This window comes from Lontra canadensis, unplaced genomic scaffold (assembly GCF_010015895.1).
Source record: "Lontra canadensis isolate GAN:19392208 unplaced genomic scaffold, GSC_riverotter_1.0 scaffold29, whole genome shotgun sequence".
In the NCBI taxonomy this organism is placed as follows: domain Eukaryota; kingdom Metazoa; phylum Chordata; class Mammalia; order Carnivora; family Mustelidae; genus Lontra; species Lontra canadensis.
Genome location: NW_022631023.1, coordinates 19757360 through 19769477, shown reverse-complemented (window position 1 = coordinate 19769477; position 12118 = coordinate 19757360).

Here is a 12118-nt window from a genome sequence, read left to right as displayed (position 1 = left end):
CTAGAGGTTCTCCCAGCTGAAGTGCCACTTTGGTCCTCTAGGAAGCCACTGTTGAAAAGAAGTTAGGAATAACACCTGTGAAAGCTAAGGCACATTGAAAGGCACCAGACCACAGTGAGAGGAAAGGGGAATGAAGATGATGGCACAAAGAGAATCTCAGACTCTGATGCAGACCTAACAACATACTAGGCTACCCAGTTAGAACTCCAGAGCAGAGACTGCCCAGGGAAGAATTTCTATGCTGAATAAAAATAACCTACCCATAGTACCTCCACTACACCTAAGTCTGGACTTGGGCTGCTCAGGTGAAGTGTGATTGGCTTGAAAACTGAGGTAGGTTCATCCCAAGGCTGCCAACAGTGTGAGATAACTGCACTCATTGAAGCTGAAAAATAAAATTCTTTGTTGAAAAAAGACTTCACTGGTACATCTCCTGACACCTTACCAGGTCAGCCTAAGACTTCTGTCCTTTATTATTTGGTACATTTTAAAAAAATGCATTTTTCTCTGTTGATCTGGTATAGCATGGTGTTTGGTTCATTCTAGAGATCTGTCTCTCAAGTCTGTAAGATGTTTTATACTATTCCTAGAAATTGGCAGATATCTCAATGTAATAGTTTTTATTCAACTTGAATGGTAACCTGTTCAAGACTGACAAACCAAGAATCAACCTTTGGGATCATCACATTAATGCTCTATTGTGAAACTAAGTCAAACCACCCACTGATCATCTTCTATGAGAACCTGACATCAACACAACAAACAGCCCATCTCTGTTAGCCCTGTGTGGTAGAATAGAATATAGTTCAAACTATTCACTACCCATTACTGTATATTCTTTTACTCCAGAGCCCTTCCACATGGAAATATTATACTTTATCTCCATTGACAGACTTAGACATACAGCTCACTTTTGAAGACGAAATATCAGAGGAAGTGACATGAAGTACTTCAGAAGAAATGTTACAGAAGCTATCAGACAGTTTACCTATTACTCTTTAAATTAAATATTTTTTTCTCTTCCACAAGACTAACAATGATAGGGGCTGTTTGAAAACCAAATTTAAGAAAAGATGGAAAAAATCAACCACAAAAACTCATGCTGCCCTGCAATACACAGAGTGTGAGGTAAAAATAAACCTTTATGCTTTTTAAGCCATTGAAATTTTTTGAGTTGTTTTCTATCAAAGACTAACCTAGCCTAAGACAACTGATTTACTTTGCCTTCACTGGTCATCTTTGGGGTTTTGGTATGATGTAACATGGGTGTGTGTCCTGGGCTAGTTTCTTTACATCCCAGGTGTCATCAGTAAAACAGAGTAAGAATGAGACCTACTTCATATTGTGGTCATCATAAACAAGTGAGTTCAAACATGTAAAGTAATCAGAAGAATATGTGGAACATAATGAATGTTTCCACCACTTCCATCAGTGTTATCAGTTCTTTCACTGGTCTTCCCACTACTCCCACAGCCCTACCAGAGATATTGGTTCAATTTTAATTTCCAATTCTGCCACTTATGACATTTATCACCTAGCATAATTTCTTTAAACAGCCAAGCCTTGGTTTTTCCAGATAAATTACTTTCCAGATAAATTATTATTTTTTTAAATTTCTTTTCAGTGTACCAGAATTCATTGTTTATGCACCACACCCAGTGCTCCATGCAATACATGCCCTCCATAATCCCCACCACCAGGCTCACCCAACCTCCCACCCCCTGCCCCTTCAAAACCCTCAGATTGTTTTTCAGAGTCCATGGTCTCTCATGGTTCATCTCCCCCTCCATAAGTGTTTTTGTTTGTTTGTTCGTTTTTTAACATGTATAAAATGACAACATATCAGACTCATTTTCTGCCCAGGTGGGTCCATTTTCCAAATATTTTGATAAATCACTGGCTTCATTTTGGTGTTAACTTCTAATGATTATATCTAGTGATTTTCCTTCCTTCCTTCCTTCCTTTTCTTTCTCTCTTTCTCCCTTTCTTTTTCTTTCTTCCTTTCTTTTTCTTTCTTTCTTTCTTTCTTTCTTTCTTTCTTTCTTTCTTTCTTTCTTTCTTTCTTTCTTTCTTTCTTTTTCTCTCCTTTCCTCTTAGAGTGATAAAAGCAATACAAACACTCCCAAACATTTTAGTTCATCTTTCTGGATATCCTCATATTGTATTTTCCTAAATTTTCATGTATTCTTCAGTCTAAACAGAGCTCTAAATGAATCATTTTAAGTATCAGCATTTCTGCTATAAAGGATATACTACAAAGTTGTATGCTAAGTTAGCAAACACTTTAAAATATCTTAAATGGTCATAAGTTATGAAGCCTCCAGGAAAATTTTTTTAGAAGTAATTATTCCTATTGTCATGTTTTCAAGGCTGGAAAACAATGTGAGCTCTCACTCGCTCTCTCTCTCTTCTTAAACCAGGAATGATTAAACAAAAAGACAACTTTTTTTGTTAGAAATCTTATAAATTTTGTTACCTTATTTTTTCCATTTCTCTCATTTCTTTCCACATAAAGTATCTTTCATCTTCTGTGTATAACATTGATTTTCTTTGCAACCTATACACAGATTATATATACATTATTACTATACATAGGTTATACATACATTGTTACCAAAACCAAAGCAAAACCAAACCAAACCATATTTTTCAAAAATATATAATTCATCATTGAAAAAAAGTAAAATACAAAGTTTGATTTTTTTTTAAAGATTCTATTTATTTATTTGAGAGAGAATGAGTGAGAGAGAGCATGAAAGAGAAGAAGGTCAGAGGGAGAAGCAAACTTCCCAAGGAGCTGGGAGTCCAATGAGGGACTCGATCCTGGAAGTCCAGGATCATGACCTAAGCCGAAGGCAGTCACTCAACAAACTGAGCCACCCAGGCACCCCAAAGTTTGATTTTAAGTTAGCCCTTCAGCTAGGCTTTTTAGATGTTAAATATTTTTTATTATTCCCTGACTTTCAGTCCTCCTTGAACTCAATTTCTCTTCAAATTCAGTCTACCCTCTAACAATGTCAGCGTTACCTTCATAAGAATTAGATTTGATTATTATGCTTTCCAGAGTTCAACCTCCATAGACTCACTAACATTAATAGGCTAAAGGTAAAGTACTTCACATGAGCTATTTGTAAAATCTTTCATGAATTTTCTTCTGCATTTAATTCCTAGGATGTCACCTACTTCTGCTTATTCTCTAGATCCTTCTCAGCCTCCTTTCCTTAGACTTATAAATATGGAAAGTGTATTCTCCACAATCTGACCCCTCCATCTACACTCCTCCTTTTGTAATTTTCCCATTTAAATCTTAACTGCTCACTGTTTTGGGCTAATGATCATCTACAGCCCTAAACACTTGCCCGGGTGTTACTTCTGTGTTTTTAATGATCTGGTCAGTAGTTCCTCATAAATGTTCTAACAGCACCTTATATTAATTGTATTTAAAAGACAACTCGTTTACCACGTACCATTCCCTTCACCATTACCCCACAAAAATATCTTCTCTTTCTGCCTTCCTTGGATCCATCGTTGGTTCCATTAGTATCTTAATACTTAAGTTTTATAGTTATTATTGAACTGTGAAACTGGAATAAATCTTATCACCAAGCCATCTTTCAGAATGCATCAATTTCTTGTACAACTTTGACTTTGGCCAAAGTATCTGTGAACTCAGAAATTATAGGCTAAATTGTATATTTACATACTTTCTCAGTATAAGGTTGCTAGTTTTGCCATGAAAGAGTTAAAAACAATGGCCTTGATTTATCCTTCATTCACTGCTTTTTTATTGTTTGTTTATTTCCATATTCTACCATTGCAATCTCCCCGTATTCCTCAAATGCAAATTTTCTTTTCCTTTCACAGTTTCCAATTTCATCCATATTCACGGATCTCTCCCTGCACTATTGCTGCTCTGTCTCAGGTATAAAAGAAAGAGACCCTTCCAATGAGTATTCAAGAAAACAATCTGAGAGACTGGAAACAGAGTAGCTCACAGAATTTTCTTCCTAGTGGTATTAGTTTTTTATTGTTGCTGTACTGAATTGCAAAACCTTTGTGTTTTATAACAACACAGATTTATTATCATTCACTTTTAGAAATCAGAAGTTCTAAAATCAATATGTGTTTCTTCCAGAGGCTTTTGGGAAAATCCATTCATTTGCTTTTTCCAGCTTCTAGAGCCTGCCTACATTCCTAAGCTCTTGGTCTCCTCCCTCATTTTCCGAACCAGCAATGTAACATCTTCAAATATTCAACTCTCTGTGTCTCACCCTCTGTGTCTCTGACTATGTCTCTCTTACTCACAGGCTCCTTATCAAGTCCAAGTTGGTGAGAAGGTGTGCTGTGAACAAGTACTGTGATCTGGACTCATGCCAAAGCTGGAGGCCCTATCTGAGACCACAGATTTCACCACTAGTGGTTTTTATGGCTCTAACAGGACTCTTTAATGTGATTTTTCTGATAAATGGTGGGACATTTCTGCTATTAATTCCTGGAAAAGAACTTTTTCAAGGCCCTAGTCTCTTGGAGGAGATTCTTATAGTCACATTGATCTGTTAGCATTTTTACCAGATCTTTCTGGGTATCCTCATCTAATTGAGAATGCAGTCTATTATATCTTCTTTCAGTTTTGAGTAGATTATAATTCCCTCTAGAATTTAGGGTTTTGTTTGTTTATTTTTTAAAAGATTTTATTTATTTATTTCAGAGAGAGAGAGAGAGAGAGATCACAAGTAGACAGAGGCAGGCAGAGAGAGAGGAGGAAGCAGGCTCCCCACTGAGCAGAGATCCCAGTGCGGGGCTTGATCCCAGGATCCTGAGATCATGACCTGAGCTGAAGGAAAAGGCTTAACCCACTGAGCCACTCAGGCACCCCTGTTTGTTTATTTATTTTAATATTATTCCTCTTAGTTTCAACTTTTTTTCATATCTTGAAACAGAGTTCTGAAACCCAGACATTTGATAAGTACTTAACAAATGTAATAGTCCCTTAATTAACTTTTCTATCCCCAGAATTCCCCAATCATTGCATCTTTTATGCTTTTGCTTGTTTAAACTTCTTTGATAAAGTGTTTAATGTCTTCTTAAGCGCTTTCAAGGGTTCCTCAGCCCAGAATAATATCCAAACTCCCTGTCATTCCATGATCAGAGGACCTTCTATGATCTGTCCTCAAAACTATCTTTAGAAATTTAACTTCCATATTTCTCTACCGTGAGCTTGTTTCTCACAAGAGAGATACAGCACATTTCTAACTTCTGGTAGTCATTTACTTCAGATTTTCAAAGGTATCACTTGAAAATTTTGTACAGTCAATTGTACCAGGTAGGAGTCACTGCACCTAAAATGGGGTCTCCTCATTACACACAACTTCTGTTAATGAAGTTTGATAAGCTAACCATAAATAATTTAAAATATTTTATGTTGTCCATGTTCCTCAGGCTATGGGAATCAGGAACATAACTTATAAGCTCATGCATGAAAATTTTCATCAGTGACTCATTCCTTCTATATAAACCTTTGTAGTCAGGTGAGAGGTCAATGCTATATAACATAGTAACCAGAAAAATGCCTTCAGATTCTTTAACAAAATTAAATTTCTTTTCAGATGCTATTTTAAATATGACCTTAATATTTATATTCACATTTTGAAACTTGTCACTCTAAAAATAATCAATCTTCCTGAAAATTTTCAATGTTTCAAAAGGTGAAGGGATGGCAGAACTTTCTATCATATGTCTCTTGGACAAGAGCTGGTCTCTGAGATCAAATTCTTTTGACTGTTCTCTGTAAATGTTCATATATGCAATAGATCTATATATAAAACCAGTAGGTTTAATTTTCCCTCACACAGTTCACAAATCATAGTACAAATGCCAACTTGTCATTTATGTCCTTATCTTTACTCACTGATAGAACCAGAATTGAACCTGAGAGAATACCATAGATGTTTAGCTACCCATGCTATTCATCAAAGTGCCTGCCTAGAAAAAAGAAACTCATTGCTATGAGAAATAATACTTCAGTTTTTCAGACCTCCACTGAGAGAAAATATCCAGTGTTCACAAAATTCAGGCAATATAAATTAACAATTTCTCCAGCTTCTCTTGTTCAACAGTAATAAGTACTCAAGGGAGTACATAAGTATCCTTGGAAAATAAACAGGAGGTTGGTGACTTTTGCACAAAATCTCCTGTGCCTTAGGAATGCCATTTAGTTAAAAATAGTATTCAGTGACTGGCCTTAGGGATATATTTATTCTAAACTAATTTAAAGTACTTAATATTTAGATCTGGGGTAAATATGATAGACTAGTCATTCCTAAGATATAAACTGCCCTTTCTAACATAAAAAATCCTTTATAGAATTATTGAAACAGTTAAATGAAATTGAAATCATCTTTATGAATCTACAAAGCTTGCTATTTATTTATTTATTCATTTATTTCTGAGAGAGAGAGAAGACAGGAGCAGGGAAGGGGCAGAGGGAGAAAAAATTTCAAACAGGTTCCAAGCTCAGCCTGGAGCATGATGTGGGGCTTGATCTCACAACCCTGAGACCATGACCTGAACTGAAATCAAGACCTGGCCCTTTAACCAACTGGGCACCCAGACACCCCTTGTCCATTGTTTTAATGACAGCAGCAGTAACTGTCCATGTCCTGTCATGGAATGCAAAACCCAGGGAAGGGAGAGTAAGACAAGGTCTCTACATGCATGCACTCATCAGGAGCCATTTCAATGATGGCAGCATCATCAGATTTCAAGAATTTTTAGCCATTTTGCAGTTAGTTTCTCCTCATAAAGGCAATAAATTTTCTTCTTCAATTCACCACCGTTGCAAGCAATGTGAGTTGTGTGACTTTTTTTTTTTTATTATTTAAAGGAATTCCTTATTAACCATACATGGTTCACAGATGTTCTTTAAAAAAAAAAAAACTTTTTAAAGGAGTATAATCTTCATGAATGACTTCAGCTTCACATCATGATTCTTGTTTAAAAAAAATAAAGTGCTATAATTTTTTACATTATGATACTTTCTAAATAAACTCTTAAAAATCATGTGTTTCTTTAAATATTACAGTAAAAAGTAGACAACAAATTACAGTTTATATTTACAAAAAAAGCTGTAAGTGCAAACAAATTTAGATTATAAATATATATGTGCACCTGCACAGGTGCATAGCCATTATCGATTTGGCCTGGATGGTTCAGGAGAATTACTTAAGCCTTAAAGTTAGCTTCTTCTCTTCATGGGTTTTTCTTTGTTTGTTTTTTTGTTTCCCTATCACAGCCACATGTCACAATGGATTTCTCTGACAGACACATTATTGACATTGAAGCCCACTTTTGTCCCCAGAATGAGCTTTACTCAAAATTTCATGGTGCAGTTTAACAGAATTTACTTCACTTGAAATGCTGACTGGAACAAAGGAGGCCACCATGCCAAGTTTTAGAACACTAGTCTCTATTCAGTCCACAGAGACAGGACCAATACCACCAATTTTGTAGACATCCTGGAGGGGCAGAAAAAAGGTCTTGCAAGTTGAATAAGTTGGTAGGATGCAATGCAATGCTTCAAGCAATGCAGTTCCATTGGCATTTCCATTTTTATGGGTGACTTTCCATTCCTTGAACCAAGATATGTTAGCACTTGGCTCCAACATCTTGCCACCATTTCAACCAGAAACTGGCAAAAATGTACCTGTATTGAGATTGTACCTAATTTTTAAAATGCTGGTGCTGATTTCTGTAACATTTTTTTTCATATCTCTTCCAGCTGAAGGAATCCATTTTCTTAGCAATTAGTTGTTCCACACTCAGTGTGTAAGCCAGAATCTGAATGGAGACACCTGAGTCAAATTTATCAATCTGCATGAATCTCCTTAGAGCAACCTGCTTCAAATTCACCAATAAGAGCAGCAAAAATAAGAACAGTACAATCACTCTGAGACATGCCTGTAATCATGTTCCTGGTAGTCTCTTTGTCCTTAGATCATTGGTGTTCACATAATGCTTACTGGTCTCAAATTTTCACAAAGACATGTCAATGATGATAAAACACTCATGTTCATCTTTAAGCTTATCCAAAACTTAGACATCCTTGAAGGATCCTTTCTATTGCAGCATCCTCCTTCTCCAATTTTTCAGTGATTCTTTGTTGATCCACCACATTTGTAGATCAGATGGCCAGTAGTGGTAAAGTTCTTTGAATCTTTGGGTCCAAAGTTGATGATGTTAGTATGAATTTTTTTTCTTTCCCATTTAGGCTTAGATTTAGTGGTGGCCTTCACAACACCTGTGTTCTGGTAGCAAAATCATTGTGACACAGATGGAAAGGAAATCTTTTTAATTTTTCTAGATTCCAACCATGGTCTTCTAATAATGACATGTAAACGTGTAATCTTATGCATAGAGATAAAGTTAGATTTTATCTTGTCTGTGGGTGTTCCATCTTATCTCCAGGAAAGCCTGGAACCATGGCACTAAACTTGACCAAGAGAGGGATTAAATATACTAAATAGTAGTAGGACCAATTATCTGTTACTTAGAGTCCACCCAAATATCCCTGGGTGGAATCCTATACTAGCTTACTCATTTTCATTACAAATTTATAGGTGATGATGATGATGATGATGATGATGGTGATTTAGTTTATATAGCTTGGTTTTTGTGTTTTGTCTTTTTTTTAAGATTTTATTTATTTATTTGACAGATAGTGACCAGAAGTGGGCTGAGAGGCAGGCAGGGGGAGAGAGAGGGGGAAGCAGGCAGAGCCTGATGCGGGGCTCGATCCCAGGACCTTGAGATCATGACCTGAGCTGAAGGCAGAGGCTTTAACACACTGAACCACCCAGGGACTCCTATAGCTTGGTTTTAACTGCAGACTTGTGTCTAGGCTCCTTGAACCCAAAGTAATACACGTATTTTGATGGTACTTTTGCATGCTCTCTTTTGTCTTTATGCAGTTGTTTATAAATACTTAGAATATCTAATCCTGTGTGATAGCTGCAGTTGGCAGGAAGAATAAATGAATTTTTTTTTCCTGATACTGGTTTGCCTCTGAGGCCACACCTTATTTGAGGTCACACACATTGATGAGAAGACAATATATTAATGGAATTTGTAGATCTAAAGTTGGACAAATAACTAAATTAGGGTTTTTGTTTGTTTTGTTTTATTTGCTTTTTTTAGTTTTAAAGAGAGAAAATTGATCAAGAATTCTTTTGGATTCCTTGGGGTATTTTAGTGAAAATGTCAGAAAATGGAGAAACAAAACTTCAAGACTGCCAGAAATCCTTTTTAAAAGGATACATGGGGTGCCTGTGTGGCTCAGTCATTAATCATTTGCCTTTGGCTCAGGTCATGATCCTAGGGTCCTGGGATCAAGCCCCACATCGTGCTCCCTGCTAGGAAGGAACCCTGCTTTTCTCTCTCCCACTCCCCCATCTTGTGTTCTTGCTCTTGTTATCTCTCTCTCTCTCTCTCTCTCTCTCAAATAAATAAATATTTTTTAAAAATAATTAAAAAAATAAAATGCAGAGACATGATTCCAAAAGGGAGTCAGGAAGACATACCACCCTTTGATATAAGTGGGATTCTGAGACACCAAAAATTATTAAGAATGCTTGTACATTTGGATTCATTTTATAATGAAACCAAAGTATCACCCAATCTTGACCAAGTGCTATTCATGCTTTGCTAAAAAGTACTCCAGCTGCTTGGACTCCTTCTAACCCTACTGTTGGGAAGGCAGGAAAATTTGTGGTAAGCTATTAGCTCAGGTTCTTCAAATGGGATTCAATTGTGGGAAATAATTGGAAATTATTTTAAAGAGAGAAAACAAGATTAAAATACTGAATAACTTTGAGACAATTAAGCCAGTGGAAGCATTTCGATAGTTCATTCAAAATGAAATAAAATAGGAGATAGATGAGGCAGCTATAAAAATTTTAGTAGATTACAGTAAATATTAGGTGATCTGAATGGTAATCAACTCCTTAGACTATAAAGGGGCTAGAATAGATTCACTTGAATTTTCCTAGCCTAAATAATTTTTTTCTAAATTTGTAATGATAACATAAATACAGAAACTATGGTCTCTTCAGAACAAGTACTGATTAAAATGGTGTGAAATAAGAGAGAGAATTATGATTCTGTGTGATGGCTTGATAAGGGTCCCTTGACACAGGAATAGGAGAGACCATTTATACTGATATAGATTAAATGTCTGAGGGTGATAAGAAACCTGTTGGATACCAGTCCACACTATACTCTTAACCCAAATTGGATAATGATATTAATTGCTAATAAAAAAATTAAAGGATGACTTGTTTCTGTTAGAGAATATGGTGATACAATTCTGGAATGCTTAAATGTAAAAATGACTCAAGGTAGAAATCTATGAAGGGAAGTATTATGTTCTAATGCATTACCCCTATCAGAAAGTAGTATGGGAATAGATGCAATGTTTGAATGTGGGATTTTTTTTTTCTGTACTTAAACTATTAAGAAAAAGGAAGCCATGCCATTCTGCTTTTCACTTGTTTAAATGTGGTATGCTGGATGGAAATCTTTAGAATTACCTAAACCCACTCAGGTGATTAACTCAAAACAGTATAGGATATTTGGTGTCATCAAGGGATTTTTGCTTTATTTAAGGATATTTCAGTTTCATCTGAACTAGTACCCTAAGAGTTTTGTTTAACATTCTGAGGAAAGTTAATAAATCCTGGAGTTTACTGTAGAATATAAGGAATTAGGCAAAGTGTTACCTTATAAGTATGCTGTATTCAGTGTGGTTTTAACATTTCAAAGTAAACAACATGCTAAAATATATCAGTGTTTTGTGAACAATTTCAATGCGGTTTTCTTCCCCAATTCTTATTTCAAAAGGAAGCCAAACTTATTTGTATTCATGAGGATGAAACCCAACAAATACTTGCTGTATTCTTACACAGATATAGATTCTGGTGATTATTAACAAAATCTGCCATGAAGAGACTTAGATCTGATTAAATGAAAAAAAAAATTTAAAAAGACTGTTATTCATCATATTGATGATACAACGTTGACAACTCAATCTGAAGGTCAAGTGGACTGAACTAAATGCTGATAAATCAATATGGCCACCAGAGGGTCATGGATTAACCCAGCTAAACTACAGAGTCAAGCACAAATGATAAGATTCTACCTGGACTGGACACACTAGAGATATACCTCAAAGAACCAGAAATGTTATTTTCTCTTTCATCTCCAAAATGAAAATAAGAGATATGAAGATTGATTGGGTTGTTGGTCTCTAGAGAAATCACATACCACAAGTAAAAATTTCACTAGTCCCTTTTCACAAAGGTACCAGAGAAAAAGATGAATTTTAATAATGTTATGTACAACAGAAGACAGAGTTTCAAAGAACTCAGGCAAATGGCTTACCAAGTCTATTCCTTGGGGTAGTACAAGCCCAGTGCTTAAATGATGTGTCATCCATTTGCTCTTATGCTGTCTAGAGCCTTTTGCAAAAGCTCATATCTGTTACCCAGCAATAATAACTGCTGGGATTTTGGAGTAAAAATTTCCCAGAAGCTGTTGCTATATAAATTTCCTTTGAAAGACAATTTTAGGTCTGTTACTGGGCTTCAAATGAAACTTTCTGTTATGGGAGGACATAAAATTATTTTGAGACACAAAATACCTCTCATGTCATGGATTATGTCAAAACAACATTCCAATAGAGAGAGAAACACACAAAGGAGTTGGGAATGATATATTAAAAAACATGCTACTGCAGTACCCATCCCATACATGAACAGGTGGCTACCATACCTGTTTCTATATTAGATCCACCTGAGGAATTATCTAACTCTGCAGTTGAATAGGTGTATCGCTAGGAGCACCTAATAAATGATGCTAAATAAGCAATAATGTTCACATATGGTACTTCCTAGGATCTCAGTCAGAAATAAAGCTGTATTGTATCTGGTCAATGGCTGAAGTTTGCAAGAAGACTTAAAAAGTAAAACCACTAGGTTATCAGAATTAGGAGTAGTGTCCCTTGTGGCATCTGAAGAACTAGATAAAAATAATAAAAGAGTAAAGTTTGTACCAATTCTTAAGGAGT